The sequence below is a fragment of the Lactuca sativa genome, chromosome 7, assembly GCF_002870075.4.
Source record: "Lactuca sativa cultivar Salinas chromosome 7, Lsat_Salinas_v11, whole genome shotgun sequence".
NCBI lineage: Eukaryota > Viridiplantae > Streptophyta > Magnoliopsida > Asterales > Asteraceae > Lactuca > Lactuca sativa.
This window is the reverse complement of record NC_056629.2, coordinates 178,198,636-178,214,879: the sequence shown is the minus strand read 5'-3', so window position 1 is coordinate 178,214,879 and position 16,244 is coordinate 178,198,636. Positions and strand designations below refer to the sequence as shown.

The 16,244-nt window shown below is 41.9% G+C and overlaps 1 long non-coding RNA gene across 1 annotated transcript; it reads left to right on the top strand.

Moving 5' to 3' along the window:
* The first annotated feature begins 14,267 nt into the window (after nt 1–14,267).
* Nucleotides 14,268–15,282, top strand: LOC128126992 (uncharacterized). Its single transcript, XR_008224967.1, has 2 exons — nt 14,268–14,740; nt 14,897–15,282. It is a non-coding gene; the product is annotated as an uncharacterized LOC128126992 (long non-coding RNA).
* The last annotated feature ends 962 nt before the right edge of the window (nt 15,283–16,244 follow it).

The following is a 16,244-nucleotide window of genomic DNA, read 5'->3' as shown; positions in this document are numbered from 1 at the left end:
TAGGATCAATTACATATGCTATAGCATTCATTTATTCTTATTTTTCAAATGCCTTGAGCATTGAGAGGAACTGTCAAGAACATTCTAAGATTATACCAGAAGACAGGTTGCATGTAGGCAGTTATAAGTATGATATTCATTTGGATGGACCGTAGTGATATCATTCTGATTGAGATGGTTCTTGATCAGAAATGATGGTTATATGGAAATTTGGAAATGTTTCCATAATGGGAGATACTTGAAGAGCCCACATGTGAGTTGGAAAGTTTAATGCAAGAGAAGTTGATATTTTCGTTTTATTACTTCTTTTGCTAGTTTATCTTTAGTTCATTCCATGTCATTTTAGTCAATATTTATGCATATTTTCCCTTTTTATTATTTTTCACCTTTATCAGGTACTTTTTAGTCTTTTGAGCTTAATTGTAGGGTTTACCAAATACTTTTTGTCATTGGAGGTATAGAAGGAGTGGTAGACCTTTGGACGCTTGCAGATTGCTTGTGGACTTGGAGTGGTGTGATTGGGCTTAGTGTCAATATAAACTAGAAAGCAGGTTGGACTTAATTTTTTGGCGTAAATGATGACAACGACAAGAGGACTCGAGATATAGAAGATTTAAGGAGCATTGGAGCATCTTTGAAGACTTTGGAATGCATAATTGGGCTCTCAAGAATTTGTGCAAATGGGCTGAGTCATTGATGAGAAGAGTAGTTTGGTGTGTAAATTAAATGGGGCAAGAGACCCATTCAGCGCGACCCATGTGGTCCGCATGGATCATGCTGTGAAGAACCCAAGTTTTTAACATGAGCCTCTACTTTGTGAAGGTTGGTGGAGTATTTTTGGCCAACTTTTGGATTCGGAAATTTGACTCTTTTTACTAGAGATTTTGAATAGAACTAAAAAAACACATTGAACAACCACTCCTTTTTGCTCTCAAGAAGGTTTTGGAAGAATTTGAAGATTTTGAATATTGGAGTAATTTTCTTTCATCTTGCAACTTGAATCATATTTTGTACCTCTAAATTATCTTGTATTTCTTTTATTTTAGCCATTCTTGGCTAGTCATATATTTGGTTGATTAGGCTTTACCCCATGGATAATTGGTTGTTTTGAAGACTTCATGCTATCTTGTGTTTGAAGTTTTATTGAAATGTTTTCTAGCCAACTATCTTGTTGTGTTTGTTTATCTTTGATCATGAGCTTAGATGAATGAATGCTTATTTTGTTGACTAGTTTCTTGGTTAAGTAATGGACTTTGAAATTGGTAAGCAACAAATGGTTTCTATGTTTGTTTTCATTTCATTTAAACCATGGAAATGTTTCCTCCATACTGATAATGTAAGCAATTGATTATCTTTTGGACTTGGTAACTCTTAAAACTTAAAGCTAGTTGATTTTCACAATATTATATGCTTCATTAGTTATGTGACTTCAATCAAGGGAATGTGTTAAGAGCTCCTCTAACAATTTTAATAACAAATAAGAGTTGAGGTAGTTTGTGCTTATGAATTGCTATAGCCAAGTTAAATTAATTCACAAGTATTGTCCCATTTAGTCTAATGTTAAGTCAACTATATCATCCATGTGGTATATTCCAAAATCAACCAATGTCACTAAATTGAATTTAATCAAATCAACTACTTGTTTATTGTCGTCTCTAGATTCTAGCTTAGTTTTAACTTTCTCCAACAATCAAAAAGATTTAATCCCCACCCCCACCATTTTACTTTTATTTTCGTTTTACAAGTATTTGGACAAGTGATCTTCATAAAGATATAAACTGAACCAATCTCCATGGATACGATCCCTTATACACTGTTTTAGTGTAGAAGATTTGGGGATATTAATTTCGTTGGCCTCGACAACCACCAGAAGTGTTTAAGGAGCGTATCTTCTATTAGAACCATCATTACCATGAAATCGTTTCTAGTAACGATGTTCCAATGTAACATTCTGTTATATCATTGGATCAGTCTCTGTGACTTTGAAGCCTCAACATCACATAAAGTCAATGTATGTAAGGTTGGAATTCCAATACATTTTAGAGAGTGACAAGAATTTGGAATTGTGAAATTATCATCATTGGAATAGTGTCTAGTCGATCTATTCACAAAAGAAGAACCATAGAGAGGCATAGTATGCATGTTCATAACATGGCATAACTGATCTTATTTAATTTAAGTGCTTAGTTGATTACGCGAAACATTATACAATGAATAAACTCGTAATTATTATGGTGATTAAATAATTGAGATTATTTATATTCAATAGGGTGTAAACCATTGTTAATTAGTTTATTTTTGTGTTTCACTTTGGATCTTTTACTTCCTGAATAATTTGATTATTCGAAGCTCCACAGTCACTCATACTTTTGGAAGTAACTAATGAATTAAGATTATCATGAATTGAATTGTTTATTGTCTATGGAGAGTAGACATTGAAATGACTTCTACATTATTCAAGATTACTTAGAAATATGTGGATTTTAAGTATTGGATCAAACGACCCAAAAATACTACCCAAAAATTTCGACTTTTATTATAACAAAATCACGAAACTGAGTATCACATAATAAAAACCATATGCTGCGTGTTTCCAAATCCATAATAAAAATACTGTGAGAAAGATGTATCACAACTGTATCCAAACATATCAATAAACTGAATCAACTCCCAGGACAAAACTAAAGTTGTGGTGTGTGCAATGTCATCATCCCGAGCTCTTCCCTTTGCTTGCGGAAGTACCTGAAACCAAAACTGAAACTGTAAGCACGAAGCTTAGTGAGCTCCCCCAAACTACCACATACTATACAATACATAAAAGAACACATACTGGGCCTTGCCCACTGACTGGGACCCAGTCCCCTACATCGGACCGAAGTCCGAAGCTGACTGGGACCCCGTCCCCTACATCGGACCGAAGTCCGAAGCTGACTGGGACCCCGTCCCCCACATCGGACCGAAGTCCGAAGCTGGCTGGGACCCCGTCCCCTACATCGGACCGAAGTCCGAAGCTGACTAACTGAACACAGCATAGCATAACATATCAACTAGCATAAACACATAAATCCTATCTGAGCCACGGAGGCGTCAAACATACTAACTACTACATTGGACTGAAGTCCAGAAACTACGGCTAACTGAACGGGCCGGCATTGTGGCCTTAGACCCGTTGCTACTGGAAGGAAACTCACCTCGTGAACTGGCTGCTGTGTGTATGGCTCTGGAAACTAACTGCTGCTGCTCCGGTATCTCCCCGGCTACAATTCCATAACACACTCAATCAGATGCTAATCACTGCATTAGGTAAAATGACTCTTTTACCCCTAGTCAAAGTCAACTCTCCCGGTCAAAGTCAACCTACAGTTGACCTGACTCGCCGAGTTGGGCCGCCAACTCGCCGAGTCCCTAGTCTCACTTCTCAACCCTACTCGTGGCTACTCGTCGAGCATGACATCGACTCAACGAGTACCCTCTCGATTCAAAAACTCAGACAATCTGCATCCGACTCACCGAGTCATACGAACAACTCGACGAGTTGTTCTTCGATCTAAGAAGATTCTCTTGGACTCGCCGAGTTGTATGAACAACTCGTCGAGTCCCACCATAACTGAGTATACCGTTCGACTCACTGAGTCCATCCTACAGCTCACTGGCCTCCACTCGGAATCACTCAAAGGGTAAAGATCGGGGACTCGCGACAGGACTCGCCGAGTCCGAAGAACGACTCGCCGAGTCACATGCATGCAGATCCTAAAACTCGATTCTGATCAAAACCATCGCATACAATTTATAGATCTGAGTTTCAAAGGCTGATTTACCACGTAAAGTTTCGAACTTTACGTAAACAACACATGAAAAAGGAGATAAAGGCTAAAAAGGCACTTACAAGAGTATATCTAGGGTTATCATGCAAAATGGCTCCATAAAGGTGATAGATCTACGATTTTGGAAATGAAACATGGCTAGATCCGAAGGCTAATCAATCTAATGTGATCTCTCTACTAAGAACAAGCTAAGAAATGGCTAAAAGAGGCTAAATATGCTTGTTAACGAGAAATCATTCATAGAAACAACAGGGATTCGACTAATACCTCAATGAACTCTGAAATGGGAGCAAAACCTTGGATCTTCTTCTTCTCCTTTGGATCTAGCCTCCTTCTTCTCTTCAAAACTTCAAGATTCACACAAGAAATGCACAGATAACCAAGGAAACGATTAGGGTTTGCTAAATGATGCTCTGAGGGTGAAGGGGACGAGTTTGGGGGCTCATAAGGTTGTTTAAATATGGTGCAAACCCGGGGATTTAGGGTTTCTACCTGGCAGGCAGACTCGCCGAGTCCCGAATATGGACTCGCCAAGTCGCCGACTAACACGTGCTCGAAATCCCGTCCTTACTCGACGAGTTGGGCCATAGACTCGTCGAGTCCCTCTCAAAAACCTCAAAATAAATGCCACGGAAGCAACGTACCAGGAATGGGGTGTTACAATTCTCCCCCACTTTTCTCAAACTTCGTCCTCGAAGTCTGCTACGGCTGAATCTGCAAATAACTTCGGGTAGTGCTCTCTCATTTACTCCTCAGCCTCCCACGTCCACTCAGACCCCTTTCGGTGCTGGCACTGCACCTTCACTAACGGAATTGCCTTGTTCCTCAAGGTCATTGTCTTCCGGTCCATAATCGCGACCGGCCTCTCAATATAATCCTCTAGGGGAACAACTGCTGACTCATCCACCAAACACTTCCTCAACTGAGACACATGGAAAGTGTTGTGGATCTAGCAAAGCTCTACCGGAAGATCCAACCGATAAGCAACCCGACCCACCCGGGCCAAAACCCTGAAAGGACCAATGAACCTGGGACCCAGCTTTCCCCTCTTCCGAAACCTGATGAAACCCTTCCAGGGTGAGACCTTCAGAAGGACCATATCTCCCACCTGGAACTCCAAGTATGAACGCCTCCTGTCGGCGTAGCTCTTCTACCGACTCTGCGCAATCTGCAGTCTACTACGGACCTGCTGAATCAACTCGGTCGTCTTGAGCACCACCTCTGTGCTCCCAACGACTCGTTGACCAACCTCGCCCCAACAAATCGGGGTCCTACACTTCCTCCCATAAAGCATCTCAAAGGGAGGTCGATCAATGCTCGCATGATAACTGTTGTTATACGAAAATTCCGCTAATGGAAGATACGTATCCCAACTGCCACCGAAGTCTAAAACACATGCCCGGAGCATGTCCTTGAGAGTCTGAATCGTCCTCTCACTCTGCCCGTCCGTCTGAGGGTGGAAAGCGGTGTTGAAATAAAGACGAGTACCCATCTCGTCGTGAAACCGCTTCCAGAATCTGGATGTAAAACGGACATCTCGATCTGACACCACCAATACCGGCACTCCATGACGTGCCACGATCTCACACACATAGATATCGGCTAACTTTTCTGCCGATATACTCTCCTGGATCGGGATAAAATGAGCACTCTTCGTCAACCGATCCACTACTACCCATATCGAATCTACTCCTCGTGCGGTCCTGGGAAGCTTGGTGATAAAATCCATGGTGATGTCCTCCCATTTCCACACGGGAATGTCTAACGGCTACATCTTGCCGTGAGGCCTCTGGTGCTCCGCCTTGACCTTCCTACAGGTCAGGCATCTCTCAACATACCAAGCGACATCCCGCTTCATGCAGGGCCACCAATAATCGGGTCGAAGATCTCTATACATCTTCGTCGCCCCTGGGTGGATAGAAAATCGAGACTTATGAGCCTCGTCTATCAACACCTGCCGTACTCCACCCCAGTACAGTACCCATACCCTCCCATGAAGCGTCAGCAATCCCCGACTTTCATAATCAAACGAAGCTACTCGGCCCACTATCCTCTCACACTTTTGCCTCTCCTCCTTGAGGCCCTCAACCTCAGCCTCCTTGATCCGCTCCAACAATGGAGTAATCACTGTCATCCTCAAACACAAATCCCTGATAGGGGCTGCCGAAACTTTGCGGCTTAGGGCGTCGGCCACCACGTTGGCCTTCCCTGGATGGTAAAGGATCTCACAATCATAATCCTTCAGCACATCTAACCATCTCCTCTGCCTCATGTTCAGACTCGGCTGATCCATAAGGTACCTCAAACTCTTGTGATCCATGTAGATAGTACAACAGACCCCATAAAGATAATGTTTCCAAATCTTGAGGGCAAACACAACCGCCCCCAGCTCTAAATCATGGGTAGGATAGTTAGCCTCGTGAGGCTTCAACTGCCTCGAGGCGTAAGCTATCACATGGCCTCGCTGCATCAACATTGCTCCCATACATGTGATTGAGGCATCACAGTAGACTATGAAGTCCTCTACTCCCTCTGGCAAGGTAAGGATCGGAGCCTCGCACAATCTCTGTCTGAGGGTCTCGAACGCTGCCTGCTGCTCAGGCCCCCAACGAAATACCACCGACTTCTTGGTCAGTCGAGTGAGCGGCACTGCTATCTTGGAGAAATCCTGAATGAACCTCCGATAATAACCTGCCAACCCTAGGAAGCTCCGAATCTCGGATGGAGACTTTGGGACCTCCCACTGCATCACGGCCTCTATCTTGGCCGGATCCACCAAAATACCCTTCTGGTTGACGAGGTGACCAAGGAACTGCACCTCGCGCAACCAGAACTCACACTTGGAGAACTTTGCAAAAAGTCTCTCCCTCCTCAAAACTTCCAGCACCTCCCTCAGGTGCTCCTCGTGCTGCTCCTGCTTCTTGGAATACACCAAGATATCATCTATGAATACTATCATTGACCGATCCAGCATCGGCCTGCACACGCGATTCATGAGATCCATGAATGCGGTTGGAGCATTGGTGAGCCCAAATGGCATCACCACAAACTCATAATGACCATACCTGGTCCTGAAAGCAGTCTTCTGCACATCCTCATCTCTAACCCGCATCTGATGATACCCGGAGTGTAGATCGATCTTGGAGAACCAAGACGCTCCCTGAAGCTGATCAAACAAATCATCTATCCTCAGAAGTGGGTAATGGTTCTTCACCGTTACCTTATTCAACTCCCGGTAATCTATACACATACGATGCGACCTATCCTTCTTCCTCACAAACAGGATCGGCGCTCGCCAAGGCGAACTGCTCGGCCGAATGAAACCCCTGTCTAGCAGCTCCTGCAGCTGCGTAGACAACTCCTGCATCTCAGAGGGAGCTAGACGATATGGTGCCTTGGGTATCGGAGCCGCACCAGGAATCAGGTCGATCCTAAACTCAACCTGCCTCTCAGGAGGTATTCCCGATAAATCCTCGGGAAATACATCCGGGAAGTCTCGCACTATCGGAACATCATCAACTGCCGTCTTGCCCTTCTCATGGGCTTCCAAGACATAGGCTACATAACCCGCACAACCCTGCTGGAAATAACGTCTCGCTCTCGCGACGGAACAAAAAGTTGGTCCGCGCTGTGGCCTCTCGCCCTGAATCACTAACTCTCCCCCACTGGGAGTGCGAACCCTCACTAACTGCTGCTCACAATCAATCACCGCCCCATTGGGGCTCAGCCAATCCATGCCCACTATAACCTTATTCCCTCGCAGGGGAATAGGAACCAGGTCCACCGAAAACTGCTCGTCGAACAACTGAAGAGAACACCCTCTATGCACTCCGGCGACCCTCACGGTCCTGTCATCCGCTATCTCAACCTCTAGAGGACAATCCAGCTCCCTTGGAGCTCTACTAAATCTCTTGCTAAGCGCAAGCGATACAAATGATCGGGTAGCCCCCGAATCGAATAATACCATAGCAGAAATATCGTTCACGGAGAACGACCCTATATAAAACATGTAATCATAAGCAATAATCAAACAATAATAATAATACGGAGATAAAGGGAAGATACATACCCGTCACCACGTCAGGAGTCGCTCGCGCCTCCTCTGCTGTCATCTGAAACGCCCTACTCTTCGCCACTGGCGCCTCGGCTCGGCCCTACCGGCCATCTGTAATCCTCAAAGTAGCAGGGGCAGGTGCAGCCACCTTCCCTACTGCAGCTAAACTCGGACACTAGAACTTTTTATGTCCCCTCTAATTGCACTGAAAGCAAATCATATCTGATGCTGCAACGGCAGTAACAGGAGCCGTACAATCCCTACTCAAATGCCCAGTCCGACTGCACTTGAAGCAGCCGGAACTCCCTGCCTTGCACACCCCATCGTGCATCTTACCACACCTGCCACATCGACTGTGGCTCGGCTGAATCCTGGATCTGTGATCTGAAACCTTGGGCTTTTTGCCCGAACCTCCTGAACCCGAAACTCGAGCTCTAGCAATCATGTCATCCAGCGTTTTACAGCTGGACCGGCTCACAAACTGGCGGATATCGCTCTGCAACATCTCATGATAACGGGCCTTCTTCATCTCCTCATCGGCTGCATACTGAGGAACAAGAAGAGCCCTCTCCCTGAACTTGGCGGTGATCTCCGCCACGGTCTCTGTAGTCTGGGTGAGGTCCTGAAACTCTCTGGCTAACTGCTGCACCTCAATAACCGGTGTAAACTCCGCCTGAACCTGGTAGAGAAATCAGTCCAGGTCATGGCATCCAATGCCGCATCATCTCCAATGGTATGTCCAACCTCCTCCCACCAATCCCGTGCCCTGTCCTTCAGGAGACAGGACGCCAATCTAACCTTGTCTCCCTCGGGACACCTGCTCGTGCGGAACGCGTTGGCCACATCCGCCAACCATCTAGTACTCGCTATGGGGTCCCGCGCCCCATGATAGTCTGGAGCTCCACATGCCCTGAACTCCCTGAACGTAAGTGTGCGCGACCCCATCATGGCAGCCACCTCGGCACGGAAGGTGCCCAACCTCTCATCCATCAGCTCTAGGATACGCTCCTTGATCAAACCGAAGATCACAGGAGTCTGCTCTAAAATGATACGAGTAATCTCTGAAGAAAGAAACTCTCTGGTCTGCTCATCCATGCGCTCGTTCCCCGAGCCTGATCCTAATCCCTCCCCGGCACCTCCACTGCCGGCTGCTGGCCTCGAACGCAAAACCACCATTCTGAAACACATCATAGCAACATCAGAAAACTGAAATATCTCAGGGGATCATTGATACTACCACTAGCTTCCTGGTCTTGTCTCGGCCTTCCTTGATTCGAGTACGGATCCTCTGCTTTCAGTAGTACGGGCCCATACTACCTTCCACATCTATCCATACTTTCCGCAAGAACTGCCTTGACTCCACCAAGTCACTTCTACTACTGCTGATCTCTGCTACTCTCATCCTAGGCTTGCCCTAGGGAAATCTCTGACTCCACTCAAACCAGTCCTCAGCTGCTGAAGACCTCCTTGTAATGCTAATTTGCCATCACCTGAATACCATCACATGTGATGAGGCTCGGAAAATCCTTCGAGAAAAAGGCTCGTCCCTACAACGGTTAGACTCAAACAAGAGTTGCGCAATAGGGCCAACTCCAATACTCTGAGATTATTCAACCTTGATCACATGTGACATGGAATATTCATCTAACGGCTAACTCTCATCATCAAGAGTTCTACAAAGCACGAAGCAAGCAGCATTCGGACACTGGAAACCACTTAAGCAAATCTACTCTCATAACGAGAAACTGAACTAGCATACAATGCTAAGCTTGCGCTCCCAGGCATAACCTAAACAGGCTATCCTACTGCTGTCTACTCAATACTAGCATGCAATTCTCATAAAGCTGAAACACATATAGCAGGCACATAAGGCATCCTCCTAGATCCTTAGTCCTATACTAGCATGCTGTTCTATTGAAACTGGAACAATTAATCATAATAATAAAACTTGTATGGGTAATTTGGGAGTACTTACTTGAGCTCGGCTGATCGCATGCACCACACCCTTATCTTGTTTTTTAAAAAAATTCTTTCCTTTCTAAGTGCTTTTCAAAATTTCATTTGAAAACATTTTTCCTTTTTGAAAATCTTTTTATCTTTTCCTTAGTTTGAGTTCAGATACACCCGAAGGCATATCCGAATTCCTCAAACCAAGGCTCTGATACCAACTTGAAACGACCCAAAAATACTACCCAAAAATTTCGACTTTTATTATAATAAAATCACGAAACTGAGTATCACATAATAAAACCATATGCTGCGTGTTTCCAAGTCCATAATAAAAATACTGTGAGAAAGATGTATCTCAACTATATCCAAACATATCAATAAACTGAATCAACTCCCAGGACAAAACTAAAGCTGTGGTGTGTGCGATGCCATCATCCCGAGCTCTTCCCTTTGCTTGCGGAAGTACCTGAAACCAAAACTGAAACTGTATGCACGAAGCTTAGTGAGCTCCCCAAAACTACCACATACTATATAATACATAAAAGAACACATATTGGGCCTTGCCCACTGACTGGGACCCCGTCCCCTACATCGGACCGAAGTCCGAAGCTGACTGGGACCCCGTCCCCTACATCGGACCGAAGTCCGAAGCTGATTGGGACCCCATCCCCTACATCAGACCGAAGTCTGAAGCTGGCTGGGACCCCGTCCCCTACATCGGACCGAAGTCCGAAGCTGACTAACTGAACACAGCATAGCATAACATATCAACTAGCATAAACACATAAATCCTGTATGAGCCATGGAGGCGTCAAACATACTAACTACTGCATTGGACCGAAGTCCAAAAACTACGGCTAACTGAACGGGCCGGCATTGTGCCCTTAGACCCGTTCCTACTGGAAGGAAACTCACCTCGTGAACTGGCTGTTGTGTGTATGGCTCTGGAAACTAACTGATGCTGCTCCGGTATCTCCCCGGCTACAATTCCATAACACACTCAATCAGATGCTAATCACTGCATTAGGTAAAATGACTCTTTTACCCCTGGTCAAAGTCAACTCTCCCGGTCAAAGTCAACCTACAGTTGACCTGACTCGCCGAGTTCGGCCGCCAACTTGCCGAGTCCCTAGTCTCACTTCTCAACCCTACTCGTGGCTACTCATCGAGCATGGCATCGACTCGACGAGTACCCTATCGATTCAAAAACTCAGACAATCTGCATCCGACTCGCCGAGTCATATGAACAACTCGACGAGTTGTTCTTCGATCTAAGAAGATTGTCTTGGACTCGCCGAGTTGTATGAACAACTCGTCGAGTCCCACCATAACTGAGTCTACCCTTCGACTCACTGAGTCCATCCTACAGCTCACTGGCCTCCACTCGGAATCACTCAAAGGGTAAAGATCGGGGACTCACGACCGGACTCGCCGAGTCCGAAGAACGACTCGCCGAGTCACATGCACGCAGATCCTAAAAACTCGATTCTGATCAAAACCACCACATACAATTTATAGATCTGAGTTTCTAAGGCTGATTTACCACGTAAAGTTTCCAACTTTACGTGTACAACACATGAAAAAGGAGATAAAGGCTAAAAAGGCACTTAGAAGAGTAGATCTAGGGTTATCATGCAAAATGGCTCCATAAAGGTGATAGATCTACGATTTTGGAACTGAAACATGGCTAGATCCGAAGGCTAATCAATCTAATGTGATCTCTCTACTAAGAACAAGCTAAGAAATGGCTAAAAGAGGCTAAATATGCTTGTTAAAGAGAAATCATTCATAGAAACAGCAGGGATTCGACTAATACCTCAATGAACTCTGAAATGGGAGCAAGACCTTGGATCTTCTTCTTCTCCTTTGGATCTAGCCTCCTTCTTCTCTTCAAAACTTCAAGATTCACATAAGAAATGCACAAATAACCAAGGAAACGATTAGGGTTTGCTAAATGATGCTCTGAGGGTGAAGGGGACGAGTTTGGGGGCTCATAAGGTTGTTTAAATAGGGTGCAAACCCGGGGATTTAGGGTTTCTACCTGGCAGGCAGACTCGCCGAGTCCCGAATATGGACTCGCCGAGTCGCCGACTAACACGTGCTCGAAATCCCGTCCTTACTTGACTAGTTGGGCCATAGACTCGTCGAGTCCCTCTCAAAAACCTCAAAATAAATGTCACGGAAGCAACGTACCAGGAATGGGGTGTTACATTGGATAAACCTATGCTCAGAGAATTACTTCATGGATTTTATCATGAGTAATTCTAAGATGTTAATATCTTATATTCTTGAAATAGTGATATATGAGTTGTAATTTACAAATCAGTTGCGCATTGGTATTACGAAAACGCATCAGTAACACAATGTTATAAAACGTAGTGTCATGTATGATTTGATAAGTAAAATATATGTCACACCCCCGACCAAGGCGTCAGAATACATAAGGTTGTGCGACTAAGTTCATGGATCACATGTAAATTGAATATATAGCACAAGTATAACAATAAACAAAATAAAAGTTACATTCTATTTTGATGTTCGAATACAAGGTCTTTTTACAAATAATAATAATACATGAATTGCCTTAACTAATAGGCATATGATACAACAACAATTACACTAGCTCACATGTAATCCAATCTGTATTGAATGTTTGTTTAGTGATTTCTTGAGAATACATATAGTTTTGAGGGTCAACACAAGGTTGGTGAGCTTTACATGTTTTCTGCTAACCGCAATAATACTTTTAAAAAGTCCAAAAAGTGTTACCTTTGTATATATAATGATAGCTAAAAACAGTGTTTGCAATGAGTCTTTAAAAGTCAAACTATATCTTTGTATAAGTAAATTCATACTTAAAAAAAATCATGTTTTTAATAAATCCTTGAAAGCTAAAATGTATCTTTGTATAAGTAAATTAATACTTTAAACTGTGTTCGTAGTAAACCTTTGAATATCCTTGAAAACCTAACTGCTATGTTACATAAGTAATACCATAGATAAATATACTTCTGAAAGCAACCAAACCCATGGTTGTTAGTGTGTGTGTTTGTGAGAGAGAGAGAGAGAGATCTAGTTAACGTTTTTAGTGAGCCCAATAACCAAGCTATATGACGGAGTGTACCCCCTACACTGCTTCATTGGACGTTGTAATAACAATTATAGACACCTATCACCCATTTCCATTGATCAGTTGAGGGTTGTAGCTAGTAACCACAGGTAGGGATGTCAACTATGTATAGATCTATACATATGTATCTTGCTCCAAAGATTAACGGCTACAGTAGTATGGGTATGATAAATATCTAAACTAAGCGAATGAGTAACGTAGCGTATCACTAAAAAGCCCTTAACTAAAAAACTTTGTGAATAACTCTCAGCCCTAACTTACTTGTGGGTAAGTCATTAGGCATAATGAATATCATTGTATAAGGTTTATAAAAGCCGAGTATGGTTCACATATATGTAATAGTGTAATGTACTAGCTTTTTAGTGAATGTTTCAAATTAATGAACATATGTACATGTATAAACGTGGTGCACTTAAACATATAAATAAACATGTTTAGTAATAGCTTGAATCATTGAAATACTATAGAGTTTCATAACGTACTTGTTATAATATGTAATGTCACATAAAAAACTCATAAAATTTTGTATCGTGTAGTATTTGTTGTGCGAAATGATTAATTCACGACAAAATAATCATCATACGTATACAGAAAATTTATACTCGTTTATTTGTAACAATATGGTATATTATTTAATAATAATATTTTTATAAACTAGGTTTATTGTATTTTTCGCATAAAAAGGTAATTGGTTTGTATAAACAAAATATATTGATACATGTATTCCCCTTAGAAATAATTAAAATATTAAAAATGAGTCGTAAACACTCACCCTTGAAGCGTGAACGAGGCTCATGGTATGAAACATGTCGTGAAAGTTGTTACATGACGCTCATTGCTCTTAAAACGAACCACCGAGTATAATTATATTTCCTAATAAACCAAATGGTAATTTTTGTATTAATTATTAAGTATATGGTGGTCTTTCTTAAATTAAATAAACTCTAGGGTTTGATTTTACCAAAATTATACTTCAGGGACTGATGTTGCGAATTATTCTCATCACAGGGGTTAATCATGTGCAATTGAAACTATTTTAGGGTTTTAGGACTAAATTTATTAGGTTTTTCTAGGGGAGGGACCAATTATGTATAATTTTATTGAAAGTTTTATTGTTGCTTTGACCGTTGACCGGGTCAAATCAAAGTTCATTCTCTTTTCGAAGCCCCATGACTGATCCAGACAAGTGGATCCATTTAAAAAATAAGATTATGTCTTTTACCCGGTGTTCATTCGTGGCTCGTTCAAGGAAAAGAAATAGCGGTACACCGAGCCTTCGATACCAGTTCGAAATCGGAGGAAAAAAAAACGAGGGCAAGTGCAATTGGTGGGGTTTTCCACACTCGCCTGATCGATACATGAGGATTGTTCGATGTATGTCGATCAATCGTGGAAGGGAGGCGCCTTTGGGCGTCGACGAGACCGAAGAGGATGAAGAGGGAAGAACACCGAGGTTGTTCATGGTCTCGGTGGGTTTGCTCGACCGAGGGGAAGAGAGTGGTGCGACCGGGGTTGAGGTTTGCTCGAGTCTCACAGGTCGTATTCTTCTTCTCTTTTTATTTTTATTTTCTGATCGATAGCGCAGTGGGTATCCCCGGGGTTTGGCGAGGCGGAAGGGGGGGGATGGAAAGGAATGGCAGCGAAGTTGCTGGGGTCTCGGTCGGCTGCTAGGTGCGGAGGGGAAGGAGGACATTTGTCCCGACGGACCGAGGCAAGCGGGAACAGCAGCTCCAGTGGGAGTTTTGGCAGTGGTGCTTGATAGAAGAAGATGAGGTTGCTCAGGTAACTTCTATGCTTCTCCCCTTTTTTTTGTGCGTTTATTTGTTTGATTTCAACAGAAATCGAAAGAGAATAAGAGGAACAACAAAAATTCTTTTGTTTTTATTTTGACAGAAAATCGGTAGGTTTAAGTGGGTGCTTGGTTTTGGTTCTTGACAGGAAAGAAGGAAGAACAGGAACGAAGGAAGAACGGAAGAGGAATCAAGGATGGCAGCAACTCCGATTACTGTTATGTTTTTTCAGTCAGCAAGGTATTCGTGGGGCAGGAGGATCGTAAGGGATAGAGATATTTGAGTGATCTCTTTTTGTTTTTAATGCTTGATCTTTTTTGTTTTTGTTTTTGTTTTTTTTTGTTTTTGTTTTCTTTATTTTTTTTTCTTTTTAGTGTTTAATCGGTTTTCGTTGTTTTTCTTAATTGGGTCATCGTGTCGTGTTTTTGTCTGACACGACACGACATAACAAAGTTTTATGTGACACGAATATGACACGACACAATGTCGTGTTTTTTTAACTAATACGAAAAGAACCGATTAAAAAACGATAAATACGATACGATACGACACGACAAATATAACATAATAAAAAAATTAGTTTGGGTGTAGTTTTGGTCTTTTGGATGTGGGGAAATCTAATAGTTGTCTTTATTTATTTATTTGTTTATATTTATTATTTATTTATTTATTTATTTATTTATTTATTTGTATTTATGTATTTAAAAATTTATTTATTTATTTGTATTAATTTATTTATACAATTTATTTATTTATTTGTATTTGGTACATTAAATAGATGTATTTGTGTATGAATTTATATAATGTATTTGGTCTTTTGAAATTATACACAATACATATGTAGTGTTGAAAGTTTTCATATATAAGTATAAATGTATACATTGCCATACTATAATTGTATACATATATACAATTGCGGTTATTTAATGTTTCTTTACCATACATGATGTATATTTTATTAAAAAACATAACCATTTACATCTTTATTTGTTATAAAAATATGTTTCCTTACATATGAATATATTCACGAATTTTAGAAATATTGTGTCATCTCCACCTTCAAAAATTTCATCAATCGGATTGGATTTATATACTATTCCGTTAAGCTTTAAAAATTGATCTTGTTTTGCATGTCCAATTCTCGATGTCGGGAAACTTTTCTGATAGTGTCGATTGATAAATTTTAATTCTAGGATTCTAAATACACGAAAGGATAAAATTTTCAAGGTGTAGAACTCCGGATATTTGCGCTTCAAGTTTCGTGATTAATTTTGAAAATGTCTGGTTTTTCAGCTTTTATAAATATTTTTATAAAATATATTCCAAATATGAAATTAAATATTAAGCTATAGCCTGGGTCCAAAAACGCTTTCAGAATTTCCATTTGAGGTGTGCAAATCCCTTAACGGATAGAAACGGTTTTAGTGGTTTTAAAAAAATCAGTATTATACTCATTTCAGATTCTCAAAACGGTCGTATATTTTGCATACGAACTC